We start from the raw sequence: 22722 nt of genomic DNA, 5'->3' as shown, positions 1-22722 counted from the left end.
AAGCTCTCCGCGTAATCGATACTCGGTTTCGCGATCAGAACTCGTTAACGATTCTCCGCGATAAAGTTGCTATAATTGGAAATTTCCCTCTTAAGGAAAAGCTACATGTCTATATAATATCATTCGAGAAATGTTATTATTCGAGTCAAGAGACTCTCGACGCGATATCCGTCGTTGCTCATGGAATCCGCCGCGAACCCGCGCGCTCGGTGCATTTATTTTGCCGCGCCGCTTCATTAGCAATTAGTTCGAAACCAACCAGTCTACTTCAGCTATTGACAACTTCGTGGAATGCAACTTAATCCCTTTACGCATCGCTTTCGACACGAGCCCTCGTTCCCGGCTGTTACAACAGCTGATTATACGGCACCGTGTTTAAATGTTAATTTTACTCCTAAGACATTCTTGTAAATATATTTAACGGAAACTAATGATAATATGTAATACAAAAGAGAGAGAGAGAGAGAGAGAGAGAAAAAAATAACGCGCAAACGATGCACTCACGTAGTTTGTGCAGCTATTATTCACGTGTTGCACAAATGAGACTCGCGTCTATGTTGCGTTGATGGTCTCTGAGTGGATATCAACGAATGCTAGGTCTAGTTAATCTAGATGGATGCCTAATAGCCACGTTACCTGTTCGAAGACCGGATAGAAGACCCTTACTTACGTCGAATCTCATTTGTCGGGCTTAGCGCTCTTACACATTCCACCTTTCCTAGTCTTTTCTTCCGTGCATGCTCGTCTATCGCGTGATATCGCCGGCTCTATGACGAAGGAGGATCACCACCTCTTTGAAGCTTCCCAGTCGAGCGGGACCTTATCCCCGCGCGCCACGGTCAGAACTTCCAATTACAGACTCGGTGCCGAGGAGATATCGATTGGATCTTTCGAAACGAGCGGCTAAGACAATCGGCGCCGAAACGTAGCTCTGATCTAACTCTCGTCTACAAGCTAATGACTATCATCGAAACATCTGCCTCCACAGGCGATGCTGCTAATTTCAAAACACGACTTTTCCTTCGCGGGCGTAAAATTAAACGCGGTCGAAATAACGATCGATATGAACTGCGGAGAAATTAAATTGTGGACAAATTAAAATCAACGTACGACTGAAAGTTAATCAATCGTTTCATTTGATGAAAAAGTTTCTATTTTACGAGAAAAGTTAATGAGTTTTTGTGTTTTTAATGACGTTTTAATTATATGTATACTCGGATACCAATTCATTGAAGATTTCTTTTTTAATTGTAAATTATCGTTAAATGTATTTCAGATGTAGAGTTAATTTACTCCGAACTCGCGGATTAACGTACGAATCGACGAACGTGATAATTCGTGGCCTCGCGAGTCAAACCGCGACGCCGAGGAATCGCGCGACACGGTGGAGGGCTTTTAACACGGCGCGAAGACAAAAGCTCGCACGCGCGAACGCGCAAATTACGAAGAAAGCGAACAAGTGAAGGCGAGAGAGAGGCGAAACGAAGCCAAACGTGGAAATCTCGTTTCCCTCTGCCAATCTTCTCCCGGGCGCTTAAAGCTCCACGATGCTTACCGCGGAATTGGTAGGCCATAATAAACCCAGATCTGATTACCCCGGGATTGCTTGATTTGCATCAAGCTACGATTCGCCGAGAACGACGTCTCGGCGCGGTGCCGCGCCGAGCCGAGCCGAGCCGTATCTTGAGGCGCACCGCTATGAGATTGAGAAGCACGCGAGGGTTTCATGCATGTCATCAAGTGCTTCACATATTCCGCTGGGCACACAGATGCGGAGAACTCACTTTGATGGAGCTCACTGATGGAACAGCGACGACAATGGGAACTCCAGGCCCGCCGATTTCTAGCGGGAGAATCGCGAGCTACTTCCGCTACGTAATCCGTTGAACTAATCTGCGTGCGGCTTTATTTAGGGATTGCTGCGATTTTCGAGGACGCCGTTATACGAATACCCAAATTCCATCAATTCCATTAATTAGAGAAATTAAATCAAAAACTGTCTAAGGAAGATAACAATTTTTTCACAAAGGATTGTGCAATAAAAATTGTACAATCACTTTGTATACTCATTAATTTAGCTTGTTAATATGTATACTATGAAAGGATATTACGAAAATTTAACTGAGCGACATATCGTTAGATTTCGACGATTATTTTAAACGTTTGATAGCGATGCTAATAAATAGTGCTGCGTTACGTAAAAACGTTAGAGATGTTAAACTTCATTCGATAATATAAGTTCTACAGACGAATTTAATTGAATTCTTAGCAGAACGCAAATTAAACGTAAGTCATTCGGCTTCAAAATTACATGCGTCGAGTATAAAATATGATGGATATGCAAGATTATACGCGCAGTTTAGATTATACGAGGAAAATGATTAAAAGCTGGAAATATAATAATATATTATTTCGAAAGCTGTAATACGATAATTATGCACGTGCAATGTTTATGTTAAAATTTCGAGTAATCGCGGCCCATCAGGAGAAGCGCGTCTCTTAGTGCGCCACTCGTTTTGTAAACGAGCATCGTGATTTTCATGCGCGACGCATTGAGACTTGTCAGAGGACCCTCCGAAGGGCGCAAAAAGGGAAGCGTCGCGAGCGCCCTGTACTTATCGGGTCGCCGCAGTCTAATCAGTCGGCGGCGAATCGATGGGTTTAATTAAGGAAACGTCTTCCGGCGCGGACCCAGTTGTAAAGCTCGAATGTGCGCGGCGGCGCGCGTGCTGAGGCCTGTGTGTGCGCGCACAGGTGTGGCCGCAACCTTTTCATGTGCATACAGTTTCGGTGCAGCCAGACGCGGCGCAAACTCGGCGCTCATTCCGACTGCTTTGCGAAACGCCTAAGTACCTATCGACCTCCGACGATGTTCCGGGGCTCTTCGTGAGGCGGCTTCTACCATCTTGCCACTTGGGCGCGGTGCATTGTATTTTCTCTTCCACAGAATGCCGCGAACTAATAAGAACGTCTAGTACATTTAAACAACATTTAACGCTTGTTTTTCTTTTTTTTTTTAATGTTTAAATTATGATTTAATTAATTATTCCTAAAGAAACAGATGTACTCGCACTCGTAAAAATTACGTTATTTAAATGATATTGATCTTCGCAACCGCTAGTAATATTTATATTACGATACCGCGGTCCTAATTTTACCCTCGAGAACGGTAAGCCTCGCCCTACGAATTACATTAAGATGCGCATGAAGCCTTCACGGGGTTTCGGCTGGAAATGATTTGATGCGACGGGACAGCGGATTGAGCTGTTAGATTGGATTCTGCCGATCCCATCTCGATAGGAAGCCGACCGCCTATTAACGCGCCGTCGATCGACCGTATACGAGCCGAGAAGAGGCGCGTGCATGCACATGCACGGGTGCGTGAAGTCTGTCCCGTGTCTGCCGTCTATTTTCCCACGCACGTCCCGCGAAGCGCGGAGAAGACGAAGAGAGAAACGCAGAGGGCTAATCCGCTTAGATCTCATCCGACACGCAATGTGCACTGTTCTTTTCTCTCTTTCTCTTATCGACACGCAATCACACGATGCTACTACGTATGTGGCTCACCACCGGCCGTGGTGGAAATGGTGGAAAATTGTGATTTGCACGGCCGTCACACGCTGGTTTTGCTGATGAATCATCGAGGAGCATGAAAGGAGGAGGGCGAGAAAGATATGGACGAGGTTAATTTCGAAGCACTTTTGGGATATGAGAAAATACGCATTATGCCGGTGATGAATAGCGTGCGTACCATTCAGCACCGCAAAACGTGATTTGATCTTGGTGATTGAATTTTAGCACACTATTAGGGATTCTTTAATTATATCAGAAAACAAAATTACCCCGAAATAAAGATATTATCGTGAACCTATATGACTCTCAAAAGCACGAATTGCCGATAGGATTTTCATATTTTATATTGCATCAAATTAATATTACCAAAATTAATAAATTTTCCTTACGTTTCATTTGCCGTTAACAAGCTCGCATATAAGTGGAAAATAAATATTTCGATAATTAGTCCGCTGTGTTGATTCCGTCGAATTTTTAATTAATTCTCGCGATTCGCTGATTTTTTTTTGTCCAGGCAGAATGCGACGTGGCGACCGATTCAACACGTCGCGCGACCCCGGCGTTCGTTCGTTAGAATGGATCCATTGAGAGTTTCGTTAATTAAAAATTATTATTTCGTGTTTTGAACAAGAGCACCAGGTCGAACCACATTTCAGGATCAATGCGGTCGCCATGCCGCCAATCGACAAATATTTTTCGAGGGAGAACGTTATTAGTGGACTTCAATATCCTGCGTCAACTGGTGCCTCAGGCTGTTCTGCGCAGTTTGATGCCGGATATGAGCAACTAATGTCACGGACCCTGACAACGGCGATACGCGCGATATGAGCCGAACTTTAAACTATTCCAACAGCTGTCTACTCGGGGAAATTACTCAAGAAATTAATCGACTTTTTGGACATCTATTTGTCGGTTTTTTTATACGTATGTATTTTTTTATATTATCTGACGCGATATTAACGATTTAAAAAACTCGTATTTTCTAACGACGTGACATTTTAATAATCAGTTAATTATTAATTTTTTTTTTTTCTTTTTTATTAATATTAGCAGATAAAAATGGGAAATGTTAAGAAGTAGATAGTATAGATGTGGTATAGAATGATAATGTGATATAGAAATGAAGACAATTTGCGGTATATGATTGTGGGTTAGAAGGATAATATTCCGCGATACACAAGAGTTACAAACTCGAGGGCTGCCAATATGTTTCATATCACATAATACTAAAATAATCAGATCATGGTTGCATTAAACATGCCATATCGTACTCGCTAATTATATGGTACACGTTAATTACGTATAATTTCTCCGTATTTACCAATTTCATGATAAGCCAGTCCCGCCATGCTTTCCACCCGATCAAACTATGTTTCTGCTTACAATTCCGTTCGCGATAGAGGTTCTCATTACGTGGGGATATATTATTGTAGCAATGCATAAAAATATGACGCCTTTCTTTCAACATTTATTCATAAATTGCATTTTCAGATATTTTCTCTAAATTAGAAAAAAAATTAATTATTATTGCAAGAATTTAAAATTAATTTTTCAATTCTCAATTTCTTGGTTGCACATGATAGATAAAAATTCCGCAATTAATTACCGTATCATTCTTTATTTTCAAGCGCAAAAACGAACTCTACTGCAGACAATGGCCAGTGGTACGGTCGATTGAGAACTTTCTCGCGGCATGATTGGCGCATGCGTTTCGAAATTAAGAGTTAGGCGGATAACTATCGACTGACAAAATAGCTAACCACCGCATGCGTACAGGAAACGGGTCGGCTGCGATGCGAAGCGAAGAGACCCGCGTTTCCGGTTGCCTCCGGTCGATCGCAAGGCCCGCCGTGAGTATCGCATGCGGCCGAAACGCGTGTTGTTGGATCCATCTATTCACGTGCGCGTGTACATCTATACCGGAGGGTGCAAGACACGCCTTTGCGTTTCACGCGTCGGTTCACGTCGCGCCCGGACGGCCGGTTTATATCGACACTGATGTCTCAATTAGAAGCAGCTGGCATCTTCCCCTTCTCCGGAAGAGGGTCTGGTTCCCGCGCGCGGTCCCGGAGTGCCCATTAAGGGGGCTCTTCCTTAACCCTATGATTTCGCTCGCCCTCCCGCAGAGCCCTGTAATTAGCGATCGAGTATCGATGTTAGTATGCGCCGCGTCGACGACGAGGTAGAAGAGAAAAAGGTAATCGCCGAAGGAGGATGTATCGGACGCATTCATCGTGTCGGTGCGAGAAATGAAAAGGAAGACGGCCGGGTCCCCGTCCGAAATTGCAATTAACATCACCGAACTCGTTACGCAACCTCGTCGATTCTACGGAAAAGGGTACAGAAAAATCGCGAGGCAGCCACGTTGTTTTAGTCCCAGGGGGAATAGATTCTTCGCACTCGTATTAAATACATTTATAAAGGGGCGTGTGTAAATGTAATACTTTAAATTATCCTTGTTATAATTGGGGGGATTTAATGCAATACGTGAAAGCCGAGAAGAAAAATAAGTGTCGTAAAAAAAGAAAAATGCGCGAGCAGGAATAAAACTGTCCTCGCAAAATTTACAGGCGCTATCGGATTAGATTCGGGTCGCGCGAAAGGTGACCTTTCGCCACGGCAGTAAAGAGTTTATTCGGCTTGTTTGTCCGACACGATAGAGGCTCGCGTGTTGAGAATAATCAGCCGCGATAAAACGTCAATGAAACCTTACGGCTCCGTCGTCGATTAAAACGGTTATTACGAACACGGCCGGCAAACGAGAAACCCGTATAACGAAACGTGGTTGCACCGCCGCCGCTTGTATTATGCAGACTGGTGCACGCGCGATAAGTATAATCACAGGGTTTGCGCTCGCAGTACGATCGTCTTGAAAACAACGCCGGCTGAGAAACCAAATTATTCGCGTGCAATAAAAAGTAAGTAGCATCTTTTCCGGAATAAAAATTTTTGAGGAAACGATCTTCTTTTCGGACCGTGGGCTCGACTATTGGCGAGAGTTATCTTAAAACACACGGCTAAATAATAAAGTGAAATATTTCTTTCGCACTCGGCATCATCGTAGAGTACATAATTCTGTAATCCGCATTCGTCACCTGCGGCCGGGATAAATGTTAATGTGAATAAACGCGGTAGCTGTGATTGCAATCAAGGGCAGATCCGTTGAGTAATTCGCGGAATTATTACCGGACGTTACGTCAACCGCCTGGCAGATATGGAGAGCGTGGGAGAGGGCAGAGGCTAATGGAAGAGGAGAAGAGAATCGCGACCGACGCGGTGGTCGCGACCGCTAAAGTCGCGCCGAAATGCAAAGCCGCTAATCTGATTCGAAGGCTCATGGAGGCCCTTGTAGCTTTTGGCCCGGTGACTTCACGCGGCCCCGATGTGGCACGCGGATTCCCGTCAATTATACATTATAAACAGTCATAAATATGCAAACCGCCGTGGCGTTCACCCGGTGGTGCGGCAACTGCGGCCGTCGCGACGCCGGTCTCTCCCACGCGGATTTACAGCTTCGCTTTCTGAGCTCGCACGTAAAAGCCGGCGCGCGATCATGAGAGGGCTATAAGCCCGTTACCCTGATACAACTAATTCCGTCTAAACAGAAACCGCAGACTGCTGCGTCTCAAAATCCCTCGTCTCGGTTCCGATTTGCGCAGATTTCATCGGCAGAAGCGATTATTTTCCTTTTCATTTATCTCTATAAAGATTTCCAAGCAGCTTCTAGTATTTTTTTTTTTTTCTTAATAAATTAAATTTATAAGTTTTTAGAAAGCTAGGTCCATTTAAATTGTTTAGGAGATTTTTATTAAATGTACAGAATGTATCCGCAGCAAATCGGATACAAACGAAAGGTCGATTGAATCTAGGTAGGAAAACTAAACGTACATACTTAATGAACAGACGTATGAATGTAAGACGTTGAGAGAGGTAATCTCGATAACGGGACTTTAATCGTGTGGACACTCCTCGCTTCTGTACTCCAATCAGCTTATCCGGATAAACACGCTTCGTGTCAGGCGAGCAAATACATCTACAGCTGAGATCATGCATTTACATGTGAGAAAGTACACGCAACAATCATGCATTAATCGACGACGGCGATGACGCGTATACATATATATTCTGAATCCGCCGGCCATTCGGTAATTAAACCCAATCTTCCAATTACATTGGCCTAAGCTGCTGTCCTCAAGTAATTTGTGCAAAGGGTGCGTCTTGACCTGCACGCATTCACATTCTTAAAAATTATTCCATTAAAAACGACGTGACATGTTATTAAATTTTCTTTTCTCTTATTATACATATGTATTAATTTAACTGAACTTTATTGAACTAAAATTAATTTTTTCTGTTCCCCGCGTTTAAGGGAATTCAATAAAAAATCTTGAAAAAAAAAAAGATCCTATAATATCTCGCTTTCGCGTGTTTGTTTTTTTACGTCTTTGTGATATTGCAAGTGAAAACGCGAATGGCCGGCATACCTATCGTGAGAGAATCACTGGATTGGGATCAGTTTCCGCCATCTCTCGCAAAACGATACACGCGATTTCGCCATCGTCCACGCGAATTCGCGCAATTACAGGGGGTTTGCGGGAAAAGCTCGAATACGACGAACAGTCTCAGTTGTGTGGTCACAAATAGCTAATTTTCTCGTTAGCGACGACGCTCGTGTCCAACACGATCTTCTCGCGGCGAATACGTGTTGCTACTGGTCGTTTTAGAACTGCTTACACAACGCTTACGCGGGTGAAAAGATTCGCTGACGTTGCCCGAGGGGCTTTATAACGATTTTTATCTCCGTGAAATGCGGAAAACAATTCGAGTGTACAATCCGTGGAAATTAATTTTACTCCACGAGAGTTTGAAATCAAACTTAGAAAAATATATTACGGCATGTCTAGTTATACTTAAAGAAGTGGAAAAACGTTGTAGGCATTTTAAATAGAAATTTTTGTCATATTTTTACGTATTAAAAATATAAAATCTTACGTATAGCGAGGAAATATATTTCAGGTAGTTTCTACTGTCCCTAGAGAAAATTAGTATAATCTTTCTATAACTTCTTACCGTCCTTAGTGATATTTTTTATCGTAAACGAGATAAAGCTATCAATCTACCGAGATAACATTGGACCCTCCTAACGGATTTGCAGCCCTTCCGTTTCGCGCCGAATAATCCCGTTGGGAGAGCGAGTAATCGGAAAAGCCAGTACGTGCGCGTAATAACGTAAGCTAAACTAAAACTTGAAACTAGGAACTTCAGGTGAAATAATTAAGCAACCTTATTATGGCCGATCGTTAACCTTATTACTTACTAAATTTACTAATTAAGATATACATATGCATATAATTTAAAACTACTTATTTATTTTAAAATTACTATATTATTTTATTATTTTTATTATTTCGTTATTTTATTATTTTTTTATTACTTTTTTTTTAAGTTACTTGATAACTTTTGGGTCAAATGTTCTTGTTTATTTTAAATCGTTTCGCCCGAGAATCCAGTATACCAAAGTTAAACGCCGAATTGGTTACCGGGATACGTCGACGGTTAGCCGGCGTAGAGATCGCGATATCGGTATATCCGGCAAGGGTTGAGTTTCTCAAGAGATCACTCGTCTCGAAAGAGCCACTTTTACCTTGATCTTGATCACGGATCACCGCGAGTCTCAAAGAGATAGGCGAATGCACGCGAGATTTCGAACGGAAGAGTCGAGCAAACGGTACGGCCGGACGAATTATAGCCGGCTCGATAGTCCGGTAAAGGGGTGATGCTGTCCTTTGCCGAAGGCGACATCGAGATGTTCCCTCTGATCTCGCCCGGCGAGGACTGATAAATGGATAAAGAGGCTCGTGGAAACGGAGTATCTCGAAAGCTCGGTCAGGTTAAAGAGATAGGCTGACAGGGAGGAAAAACGGAGGAGATACGGACCGAGGGTCCGCGCGAATGCCAATGATCACACCCCCCTCCTCCCCACCCCGGCTCGTTAAGCATTGACAGAAAGTTGCTAACACAAGCAACAAGTTCGTGTTCTCGCTGTTTGTCCGCTTAATACGTTCCGAAAATTTGCCTGCGATTTGCATAAAGGAGCAACAATTTTCCTCGCACAAAGGTGTTTACAATTCCTCTATACTGCGGCTCTAATTTACACGAATTGCGATTCATGGAAGAAAAATGGAGAAGCAATTACAAATTTTCAAACTTCCCGTAACAAGTTAAGTTACACCGTTACACGGCGAAATTTTGATATAACTGTACGTAAATTGTGGTAACTTATTATTCGCAAATAAACTTTTTAATATAATAAAAAGTAGCAAGAAAAAAATTTTCTACGAAAAAAAAAAAAACATAATTTTTTGTGATTAAATTACGCCGTTAAAACTACTCGTCGTTATAACGGGACATCTTGCGTGACGTGAAGGTGAAGTCGCGGGTTTCCAGATTTTTGTCTTCGACTTCCTGCTTTTGGCACTTCAATGAAATTGGTGTCAAAAGAATCTCCCGTCCGCCGCGGTAAAAATGCGGTCTGACATATCGAAGAATCGCGAAAAAATGTGCGCTCGCGACGTTTCCTTCAAAATTTCCGCGACGAGCGCCGGAAAATTCAGACACTGTCGGAAGCGAGAACGAATTCCGGAAAGATCCCGGGCGAAACGAAATTTTCTGTCGCCCGTCTCTTCTCTCTTTGTTGTTCGGTCTTTTGTTCCGGTCCGATGGAAATGTTGGCCCGCTACCAAATTGCGTAACTCTCGCGAGAGGGCGGAAAGGCGAGTTGCCGGAAGTTCGAAGGAGCAAAATCGAGAGAAAGACGAGATATGAGATAGACGACAGACGGGAGGAGGAGGCGGTGTTGGGCGCTGTTTGGACTTTGCCGAGAATATGGAGGGTGTGCGAGAGAGGGTTGCTGGATGGATCGGCGTCAAAGTGAGGCACCTGATGTATATGCATGCTACTCTCGGGTCAGCGGGATGGCCCAAATTACCATAAACATGCTAGATAGTAGGCTAACTGCCGTTGTTCCCGTCCCGACCCGCCGTCCCCTCGTCGAACCCTGTCGGTACCCCCTTTCGATTTGGCCGAGTCCTTATAGTCGATTTCTGTCTCGAGATACGAACGCTCGTGCCTCTTTGCGCTCGCTTTATAACGTTATTTTTTTAATTCCACAAATTTTGTGGATTGTACAAATTCTAACAAAGGAAGATAACAAAATGTAAACATGGGTGGGATGTTAGCAGAATGTGTTTTCCCCGTACTTAATGTTCGATTTCATAATGTCTCTTTTACGTGCAATTCAGTCTTGCAGTCATATTTATAAATAACACATATGAAGCAGTATAATTTTCTGTAGGTGCCTATGTAAACTTTTTCGCGAGCATTAAATACTCTTCCTGAGTATTTAATGTTCGCGGAAAAGCGGATCATGGTCATAGCCCAGAGAAGTTTCGAGTTAATTAATTAAATTTAATTACTAAGCGAGTGGTATTCCGGAGCTTTCCCCTCCTACCATGGCGCGCATGTAACTTTCACATGCGCGAGATGTATATACCGTAAAACATGAAAAGTTAGAAACACTCTTCATAAATTTAAAGGCATATTCTCTCTTTTTCATTCTCCCTTTCTCTCGCTCTCGCTTACCATAACTGCAGCAAATAAATATTATATGTATAACCCGCGACGAGGCCGGCGACTGAAAGAAAAAAAAAAAAAAAAAAAAAAAAAATAAAAGAAAACTAATCGCGAAATGACCTTCATTACACGGCCAGTATAATCCCCGTTAAATAATCCTCTCGCGCTTCGAAGGATTTCGAGGGAGCGCGACAAAAAACTCCAGAGGACAAGCTGATAATCCCAGGACGAGCCCGCGAGATCCTTGAGGAACTTTGCGACGGATTTTAGCGCAATGATTATGCGTCACGGATCTCCCCCTCGTTGAATCCTTCAACAAATCTTGGCTACTTTGACAGAAATGAGATTCCAACTCGGTCTTTATTCAATGCAGACTGCTAAATTAAACTATGTCAGCCGTGATCCTGTAAACAGACTATTTCCATACCGGGAAAGGTTCCAAATTGCGCGACTAATGGGCTCGACAATTCGCTCGGGTTGACTCGAATTAACATCGACTACCGGCGTTTTCTTGCGCAAACGATCTCGCAAGTGGATATATCCGACCCTTCGACACTATCGCGAAGACGTCCAGAAAGCTGATTGTTTGCCCACCTTTTCCTTTCCGCCTCCTATCCCGAGCTCAATCTTTGCCAGCAAACAATTTATACCGAGTGGCTCTATCTAACACGAGTACTTAGTGTTTAGAAAGACGCTGCCTTTAAACGTTTTTAACTCGCGACGCAATCAGAATGTCGATATTTCAATATTTGTTGAAACTACCTTCCGGCTCCAGTAATTATCTTAGATTTTTTAAACTTTAAAACATTTGAATTTACGGCAATTTCCTAGTGTGTTCATTGTCTCTCGTGTAATCCGGATGAAACTTGACCGGTATAACAATGCAAAGCCGGAATCCCCCGTGATATGGGTTTGCCTCGATATTTGGGCGCATGATGAGCGATCATGGCAACAGGCGCCTGGCAATGGCTGCCCAATGCGGCAAGTTTCTACTTCATCTACTGCATTATGTCAGTCCTACACGCGTATCATGATTAATCGCGAATACAGGCACTAGCAGTTCATTAGTGTAATTAATTCTTCCTCGTTAAATCGGCAGATAAATCAAATCTACGTAAAACGGTGGTAACTTGTTTCGCACTGTTGTAATTGCGGTTGTGCGTGCAAAAAGACGAAATTTCGATAAAAGTAAATGAACGGGATTGTCTTTAATTATTGTGGAAGGACGTGATTACTTTTAATTACCAATCACGCAATCAATGTCGGTGCGATAGTTATTATACGATAAATTAATATTCGCACGAATTATTGTAACGCGTAGAAAATTCATTTAATTTATTAATTTACTTGCTATTTTTTAAAAAATTAATTCCCCATCAGTCGTAATTTAAATAATAACAAAACCAAGTAAAATATTACGTGGGCAAATCTATCTTTAAAACTCGAATGTAAAAATTTTCAAAATCAATTTTTTCGTCACGCTGCTTGCATCGACTGTACGCGCTATCGATTTAAAGAGAACGTTTTCTTTTCCCATCTCGAAATAAGTAGCACCTAGTCACAATTCACATTACTGCTAAGACTCGCGCAGATGGCACGTAATTGTATTTCAATAAATAATTCGAGCGAATAAATATAAAATGGAGAACCTCGAGAGTTTTTACGAAGTTGTAGAAAGAAGCTGAGAAGAGACGAATATATATAAAAAAAAAAAAAAAATGTGACGGAGACGGTGAGGAAAATGTGAATAGATACATGAATATCTATTAGTAGTAGAATCGCGAAATGCAAATTGAAAAGAGCGTGAGAGAGTACGAGAGGGGCAGTAAGGAAGGGGCTTGAAAGCCGACTGCATTGCAGTGGCCGGCTGAACTGATGATCGATATAGTATAGAAGGCGTCAACCCGACTTCCTCGTCGAATATACCGAGTCTTCGAAGCACGTAAAGCAGTTTTCGCGTAATTGACCCCGTTCCGCGAACTACCTTGAAAATCCACTTAAGCACGTCGCGATCGAAAGATTAACGATAAAGGGAACGACTGATGTTCTCTTTGAGACGTCGTGTACATAATATATAGACATGTCTATAAATAATAACAAAAATTTATTAAAAAATAATAAATTAATAAATATTAAAAATAATGAAAATTAAACGGATTGTGAGATTTACTCTCGCGGCACAAAGTGAGCTAAGCGAGAGGATCAAGCTAGCGTCGCGGAACAGCGGCGACAATAAATTCGATTTGATCTATAATATTTTCTTCTATCGCGTCAAACTAGATGAATAATTACCCAAGCGACAGCGGTAAAATATGTTATATTTTCTTCGTCGACGCAACGTGATTGAATGGTACTAGTATTTTTCCCGTGGAACGTTTAGCTTATTTAGAACCGGACGGTGTGATCCCGCGGGACAGGCGGCCACCGTAATATAATAAAAAAGAAAAAAAAAACCGCCGGAGAAATAAGGAGCGCGGTGTACGGAACATTAGTCGAGAGACACTGGCGGCGGTCTATCATCTGGCGTATAATGTAACACAGTTAAATAAACCCCGGGAAATGCATTTCTCTGCGTGTGCACGCCCGGCTAGCACCGGATGCGGCTGTCATCCCCGCGTGCTCGTGCATCATCTTCCAGAAGACGCGGGATCACATCTTTCTCTCCGCCGCTTCTTCGTCGCGTTCCCCCGTCCCTTTCCCCGTCTGCCGCCGGTCCCTTTTTGACGACGATCTTTCTTTTTCGCTTCTGAATTTTTGCCGGCAATATTTTTACGTTCGCGAACATCATCCGACGAATTTGTCGTGTTCAAAACAATTCGACTAACTCGCTTATTAATTTGTTAAACGTCGGTTTTAGAGAAAATATGTACCTCTCTCGCACGCTTTCCTTTTTTTGAATTTACAGCCTTGTGTTTGATCTTAACGGGTAATGACGCGATCGTACGCATTTATCCCCGACACCGAAGACGAAGATGATGACAACGACCAGCAACCGAGACAATATTTTCAAGGCGGGAAATTTATGCCGTTCGCGCCATTCGTTACGACGACGGCTCTATCTGCGCGTGACGTTTATTAATAACCTTTCTATCTTTAAAGGGAATAACGACGCGCCGGCGTGTCACCTCGCTAACGAGACTAAAAGCTCGTAATTGATTCTCTTCCGGCGCTAACCCCACCAGACGCGACCGTGTTCACTCGGATGAAAAAGAAGGCCGGCTATTAGTACCCGTTTATCGGCGGCTATTAAATCAGGGCGACATGGCATCTGGCATGCGTCGCCCACTAAAGTTACTCTTGACTACATCTGTCTCAAAGTCTGTTTTTTTTTTCTTCTCTTATCAAAAAGTATTCTTTGATAATCGGAATAAGATAAAGAAATAAAATTACAAATTAAAATTAAGTAAAGAGAAGTGAAATTCACCGAAACACGTCGAAATCGCGTGCAGGGTGTCAAATTCTAAAACGCAGAAACAATTGTTGAAAATGATAATATAGGGTTAACGCGTTATTTGCTTAAAAACAATTTTCTTGGCACCAAATCGTGGTGGGTAATGTCGAAAGAATTGTTACCACTGGCGCACTCACCAGAGATTCTTCGTGATACACCCTGAACGCAATTTCTCATTAAAGATAATGCCCGTCGTTCTTTAGGCGAACAACTGCAGCCACGAGTAAGAACGAAACGTAATGCCAGCATTCCTCTTAATTAGGATCGTACCTCGGCGTACCGCGAAATGGGCTCCGCACGTTTTACTTGTTAAACAAAAGCTTACAAATTTCTGGACAACGAATCGGCCATGCATCAACGAGTGGAGTAATAACGGAATTTCTATTACACTAATTACGTCTATTATAATTTACGCGTACATAATATCACAATGGTACGCTTCGACGCGTCGTTCGTGTTGCAAACTAAATTACAACCAATTATTTACGTCCGGTAATTACGAATATCCTGTTAGGATCAGTCATAATCAAAGCCGCATGAAAATTTATGGGGAGTCTTTAATGCAAAGAGTACCTTTCTTAAAAAAAAAAAAAAATAATATAATCGCGAGCTTTATGCGTCAGTAAAATTAATCCAAAGATTATACAAAGTGTCCCATGGTTAATGTGCCAACGCTTTTGGGATAATACGATATTGATGAATTAAACAAAAAAGTTGCATACCGTTTTGCGTTATTTTTAATAATAAACCAAATTTGATATTACGTACTGAATCGAAAGAATTAATGTAATATAAGACGGACGAAAGCAATTATAATTAAAATAATCGAATAATTACGTGTAATAGCCATCATAATATATGTTAATTTTAAATTAATAAAAAAAACCATAAAAATAACATACCAAAACGTTGCTCCGCTGAGGCAGAATGTCCCTCCTCCTGGGTCTCCTCCTCCTCTCAGTTTGGGATGTCTTTCTTCCGCCCACAAAACATTCGTGACCGCGACCGTTAAGTTATAATCGCGAAAATTAATTTATTAAATACACTTCGCGCGATAACGTACGGCATTCTCGTTTGCAAATGTTAACGGAACTAATCTAGCGCCCGGTGTCTTCACGGCAATCCCGAGGAAATGATCTACGAACCGGCTGCAGTTCGTTTTATCACTTATATCGGCAACGAGAGCGCAACACTCGCGATAATCCTGAAACATACAAAATTAAACTATTAAGTTTTGCATGCCAACAAAAATGATGCATACGTTTTACAGTATGCATCGCATACAGTAAGTTTAGTTTCTAAAATAATATATGTATTTGTTTTTAACACGAGATTTTTTTCTTCGTTTCAGGTAAGAATTACATACATGGATAAAAACTTTGAGATCGTAAATCACTGACGTATGTCATTTAGATATTTAAATTATTAAAATATACATACTTAAAATAATAAGTATGTACGTAGAAAGAAATTTATATTTTAATGCAAATTTTTTTCTTTTAAACTCAGATATCTTACTGTCGCGTAAACTAACAAAGAGAGTGGGATAGCCTTGAGAAAAGTAGAACCTTTCTTAGTAATTACGGACGCCGTGACTAATTTCTCAGAGAGAATTAGAACAGCAGCGGGCATTTCCTCAAGAGAATGAGATTCGAAGTGAGACGTTCGGTGGCAGTATTTCAGTTACTTTCATTAGACCCTCGTCGGAAAGGGGCAGGAAAAGAGCAGGAGGGCTAAGGCCGACATCTAATGGGGGTAGGACTTTGACCTCAATTGACTTCAAACAATTTGCTTGAAGGCAAAGTCGGTCCGCTCGATGCTTTTCGTTTATTCAATCGTAACACTTCCTGCGTGTATTTTATTTTTGTAAAATCTTCTTTTAGTTAAACACTTTCAAATGTTCAGTAATTAATTAAATAAGTTGAGAAATTACAATTTTAATATTTACTAATTAAAAAAAAAAAATATATAAGAAGTGAATATTACTTCGATGTAGTTATCGAAGTCTTTAATCTGCGAGATGAATATTCAGAGCGAATCGAGAACTTTTTCCCAAACCGCTGTTATCTCTAAAATTTGGCGTCCGTAATTTCCCCTTTTTCGCTCCACCCTTTATTCTCAGGAGATGTAAGGTTCAAGTTTCACGCTAAAATTGGCTGTACATGCGGGCCGGCGTAAAAAAGAAGTGGCCGCGGGATCAAATCGAGAGCTGGTATCTCGAGAGGGGGAAAGAGAGGAGAACTTTACTTTTCCATTTCCGGGCGCGGGGTAACCGGAAACGCGAGCAGATACCGGCACTCTCGGGCGTACGAGCGAACTTACGAACGCACCGAGACTCCCCGCACGCGATAATAACGCCCTTAAATTGGGATACCAGTGGCGCAAAGTCCGGGTGTCCGTGTGTGCGCCATGCGCACCACGATGCCCGAAAGTTTTGTCTTTTATTATCCTACTAAGATTACATGTTCTCGCGCGAACTTGCCAGCTTAACCGTAAAGGAAGTCGTACCCGCTCCGCCAAGAAGTAGATTTCGCTCGGTCGACTCATCTAACTGCAGTTGCGGATCCGTTCGGCTCTGTTTGCAGTATTTTGGCGCTTTCGAAGGCGCTGCAGCCCACCCTCTCCGGCGTAATAGGTTGGGTCTATTAAGGGGCTCGATAGTAACACCAAGCTGAAAATTAGACTCCAACATTTCCCAACGGTAACGCTCGTTTCGGAGTTAATGTTCTACATTGACTATACGAGCCGTGATAACGAGGCCAACGAGAACTACGATTGAAAATCGACTTAAAATTCATCGGTCCGAAATATCGCGTTAATTCATTGTTGCATGAGGTAATGAACGAGTTTCTTTACATTAAAAATCTGGATAAGAACCTACTCAAATTTAACACGTTGTGTAATTTCTTGTTTGTCGTAAGTTCTTCGAGCGTTAGCAATTTTATTATAGCGAAAGCAACCCCTTTGCATTTCCTACATCGAGCATTATAAAATATGAACACATTTTAATTGGTAGAACACGCGCGATTGTAATTGAATCGATCTCGATGCTTCGGGCGAGATTTGCCGCCGTTCGCGGTCGTGTATATCGTCGTTAGCTTATTATTGTTTGATTAGCCTACAGGAGTTTGTGATATTTCGTAAGCAAGCAAAGGGTTACGACGAGATTGAACGGCAAGCGTGTTGCTTAACCGAACGACCGCTTACGTATGAAGTGATTACACTTCTCTACGATGCACGTGCATCCGCGCGTGCAGCTGGGCAAAGCGAGCTTTGGTGCTTTGCATACTGAAGGATTTCAACTGCTTGATTTGTTCTCCCTTGACAAATAGAAAAAAGTGTAACCTCTAGCAGAATTAAATTTTTTATTTAATTTAATTTTAGTTTTAATTTTAATTAAAAAAAGAAATTTTTAAGCGCTCCCGAAAGCACGCTTAAATTGTTAAATCATAATTTTTTAAAATATTTATACTAATTTCTCTCAAATTTTTTTAATCATTAATTATATCTTTCGTTACTTCTGGAATTCTAAATATAAATTTAATATTGCATCTTTATATACATATATTTTCAAATAAACCTGAAAATGTCAAAATAAAAATATTATTTTATGTATTATATCCGAGTGGAAATTTATCCAGCTGATCTGATTTTGCAGCTAGTGGTTAGATCGCGCAGATCTGTCTAGTATCGATCGTTTAGTCAGTGTCCAGCGTGGACCATGTATCTAAATAGATATCAAAATGTTTTTCGCCGCGTACTTGTTTACTGTTGTGTTGATCTTACACAAAATCTCGCTCGACTGCCGAATTCGCCAGGCAAACCGGTTCTCGCCGCCCGCTGCCCGCGCGTCCTCCACCAGATAAACTTGGAATGCGAGGACCTGCCAGCAGATAATCTTACGCAACGTTCGACTGTCGAATTCGCTGGGCAAACCGGTTCTCGCCGCCCGCCGCCCGCGCGTCTTCCACCTTGCGAACTTGAAATGCGAAGACTGCCGGCCGATGTAAACACACACACGTACTAACACTACCGCGGCGGTCAGCCGGTCCGGCAGATTCGACAGTCGAGCGTTGCGTAAGGTCAGAACGAGATGAACCACGAATTGGCTAACTAATTATTAGGTAACAGTGGAAATCAATTTCCACTCGGTTATTTCTTTCTTTTTTTTTTAATTATTTTAATTTAATTTTGCTCTGAATTAAAGTTATATTTCCGTGATATCTCTAAACGTTCATCAAGCAATTTGTATTCTTTATGCCGAAATAATTTTTATGCCACGAGAATATTTCAAACGCTTGTCGTTCAATCATCCAGCACGGGACTAAAGGAATTTATCTCGCTTTTGCTAAACGTACAGTTCTGTTTATCGGCCGCGCACGTTTTCCATTCCGCGTACAGTAAACAGCTCTAAATAGAACTCGTACATACATCCTGCGCGATATCAGGATGCGATATAGCGAGTTGCGAGCTCGCCGACTAGAGCAGCTGCTTGGGACGTTTCCACCTCGCAGCGGCTGAAAAGTTATATTTTACGTAGGGGTTACTAGAGCGATGGAAGTTCCCGGCCGGTTGGCAACTGGCGAAAGGACTTCTGTCCCGGGAAACTTCCGTGCGCTATATCGAACAGGAAAGAATCCATCTGTCCCACGGCTATCACATCGCACGAACTTAGAAAGAAAAAGAGGGATAGAGATAGAGATAGAGAGAGAAAGAGAGAGAGGGAGAATCGACGGGATTTCTTCTTCAGTCTACCGGCGCCGAGTCGACATATCGAGAGCGAGATATATGGACCGCACTTTGACGATACACTTCCACAACGTGTCAGAAAAATCCGCACATGCCGGGGTATCGGTGCGGAAGGAAGCTGTGGAAGACACGCGATTCGTTGTGCCTGCGCGAATAACGTTCTCAGATATCGCTAAACAGAAATTTTTACGGATAAGTCGCGACCACCGTGTTTCTATATTATCGCGGAATAATCTTAGACGGCAAATTAAAAAATGTGTTCGTTCTAATTTACATTATCGTTAATTTTTAATGGAGCGCTCTTCGTTTAAAAGCGACGGTATTTTTTCTAATAATAGTCTGACAATTTGTTAATCCGATAATATAGCCGTCGTATAGCGTGTAAAGGTCTTAATAATATATATAACTTGTATATACGGCCCACCAACAGCTAAAATTTTTCAAAGTCGTTGCTAGAGGGTTTATATCGACAATTTTAAATCGGAATTACGTGCTGAATCGAGAGAATATAATATTAGACGGGCGAGAGCATTAACAACGGTAAATAAATTGCTTGTTTCCTGTTTTCCAGTTATATCAAAATTATTGATTCAATATTGCTATTGCTCGCAGAACTTATAAATGAAATAAAAGAATTAAAAATATCGATATTGAAGAGCAATATTTAACGTTTCACGTATTTATCGAATTATCTCGGACACTTTAATCCACATTGATAAATTTCCGACGCTCTAATGTTTTTATTCGGATCGCAAATGATACGAGCTCGATAAAGCTGCAACAATGTTACATTTTACTATCGAATCCTTTGGGCACGTGTACACAGTATGACAATAGGCGTCTTTTAATCCCCTATCATCACGTCTATCGCTGTTAATCGTGAGGCCGGTTGCAGCGATGACATTCGCGTGAATAAAGCACGAGATCGGTAACGAGCTCGGCATGCGAAGTGATTTCGAGCTTGAGGCGATGCCGGATGCCTATCTGCGCGCAACGTACACCTGCAGTTAAATCCACCTGCATCCCTCGGCCGACAGGGGTGAAGGGCCGGGGGGTTGCAACATGCCCCTTCTGGGATGTACAACGGTCACAACGGGGCGTGATGCACGTAACGCACGTAACGCGACGACGACGACGACGTAACGCGGAAAGCTGGACGGCCGTGGCTGAATGCTAACGTCCGCATTAATACAAACTATGCGGCGAGATGTAATTAGTGGCGCAACCTGACCGCGTCGCGTTATTCTAATGCGCTTGCCAGTTGTCCGCGAACGTACGATGCACTCCGCTCCCTTCCGATATCTCGTGAACGAGAACTGCACGGTTGTGCGAAAACACGACGCGTAATTTCTTCACATACTCGATAATCTACTACGTGCCGGTTTTAGTTCGTCGCGAGTTCGACGGCTACTTTCTTTCGCGTTGATCGTTGCCGTGGTATTTAATAAAGAATTTTCTCCGTTTGTAGTTACGACCATGTCGCCGCTGTGGTGATGCACGTGATTTAAAATGTATTTTGTTCTAATAATTTCCTTTTAAATACCAATCGGCCTATTTTTCCTGTTCCCTTTTTATCGATCCGATTGTTCCATCCAACCGAGGATTGGATCTCTTCAAGGTTCCCGCTGTACGTTCAGACGGGGTACGCCAGTCGGACAGTACGAATACGCGGCGACTTTCCGATTTCGTCGATTATCACTGAGTCTAGCATGTGGCTTTGCGTTACACATTCGGGTTACCGCAACCTGCGACGGAGAGAGAGAGAGCGCGTGGAACGAGGAGACGTGAGGTGAAGAGTGGGGGAACTTGGGCGAGCGAGCGAGCGAGCGAGCAATGTTTTGTTTATCATTTCAGCGCGGCAGCGAGTGTTCAAGGTAACGTGCGACTGACTGCTTTTTAATATGAACTAAAATAATACCTGAATATTCGTTTTATGCGAGGGTAGTTGCCTCAGATTTTCTCCCCCGCGCAGCTAGTAATCGCGGAATTTCCTCTTCCTTCTCCCTCGCAAGTTGATAATGATACTTGGCGCTGTACATAATCCCGCTACATTGTCGCGTAAAGTGCTTTACGCTGTATCTACGTGTGCTTCGTCGCGCTATTAAACGATCCAAAGAGGCGGCTAGTGGAGGTAAGGGTGCAGATCGGGAGATTTACCGGTCGCCGGGCGATCAAGTGGGCGGTTATTTATGAAAAAATCGATGCTTACTTCGAGAAAGTATATTTTAAAGATGACGGCACGAGAGAGAAAAAGAGAGAGAAAGCGAGAGAGAGAAGAGAGAAGTCTGAGTTGCAGAACGCGGGAGGGATGGAGGCGTGTTGGGGTCCATAAAACGATTCGTATGGTGGTACGGGGTGCGCAGGGCTCGCGAGTGGCGAGCGAAGGGAACTCGGCGTTAACTTAGTCCTATGATTGACGGTTTCCGGTTCCGGCTCGCCCCGGACCCCCGAGACTGATATATCGCGACTCGCCGGAAGTCTGCGCGAAAGCATCGCCGCAGAATTATTGGCCGACTGCGACGGGACGGGTTTATCGAATTTCCAAACCCGAAACCGAGCCTAATGTTTCCCCGGGCTGTCTGAGCGCGATCTTACCCTTCCGACAGAACGCAACCCGGGAATCGAGAGGCGTTTCTTTACAGACACGTCTTCCGAAAATGCCGACACGCGCAGATATCTCGTTCCGATAACAGGTTCTCGACTTGTCTGACGATAAATTATTTGTGCATCATAAGCCGCGATAGACACGTTTTTCCGCAACATTAAATTCTGTAGGCAATTTAAAATAATTCTGTTTAAAGTAAACTAAATTATAAAAATATAACGCACTAATTTTATCCAGCTTGTGTAATAATTATATATATATATATATATTTTTTTTTTTACTCCTGTCCGCGTAATTAAATAAAAAGCACAGACATACGGCCACTAAATACCGCAAGATTTATGTTTACGGAGAGACGTAAAACTCCGAATTCACCTTTCAGCCTGCGCCGCCGTTTCAAGTGAATCGCACTTTACGACCGACAGTAGAACGGACGCCTTCCGCGAACAATGTCGACCGTCGCGTTTCCTACTCGGTGGAGCACTCAATTACTAACGACTGCCAGTTATAAAACACCAACCCGGTTCTGCGATTCTCACGGCAGCATGCCGCTAAGTCGTGCGAAGAAATTTCGTCACGCGTGTGTTTTTAATGAGTCTGCATTCGCATTACCTTCACGAGCATTTAATGATATTAAAGCTGAAAAATGCAGCCGCGCGATTAAATGCGGACAGGATCAAAATCTTATCTAACCGTTTAAACGATAAAGCAA

At 42.6% G+C, this 22722-nt stretch overlaps 1 long non-coding RNA gene across 1 annotated transcript in view; it reads right to left on the bottom strand.

The window, feature by feature from the left end:
• Positions 1-22722, bottom strand: part of LOC139105863 (uncharacterized) — a 150656-nt gene that overhangs the window by 121957 nt on the left and 5977 nt on the right. The window contains exon 2 of the long non-coding RNA XR_011546250.1: positions 15559-15860. This is a non-coding gene — a long non-coding RNA (uncharacterized lncRNA). The remainder of the gene's footprint in view (positions 1-15558; positions 15861-22722) is intronic.

The sequence above is a fragment of the Cardiocondyla obscurior genome, linkage group LG10 (genome assembly GCF_019399895.1).
Source record: "Cardiocondyla obscurior isolate alpha-2009 linkage group LG10, Cobs3.1, whole genome shotgun sequence".
Taxonomy (NCBI): domain Eukaryota; kingdom Metazoa; phylum Arthropoda; class Insecta; order Hymenoptera; family Formicidae; genus Cardiocondyla; species Cardiocondyla obscurior.
The sequence above is the reverse complement of the archived record's forward strand: the minus strand, read 5'-3'. Positions and strand labels throughout refer to the sequence as shown.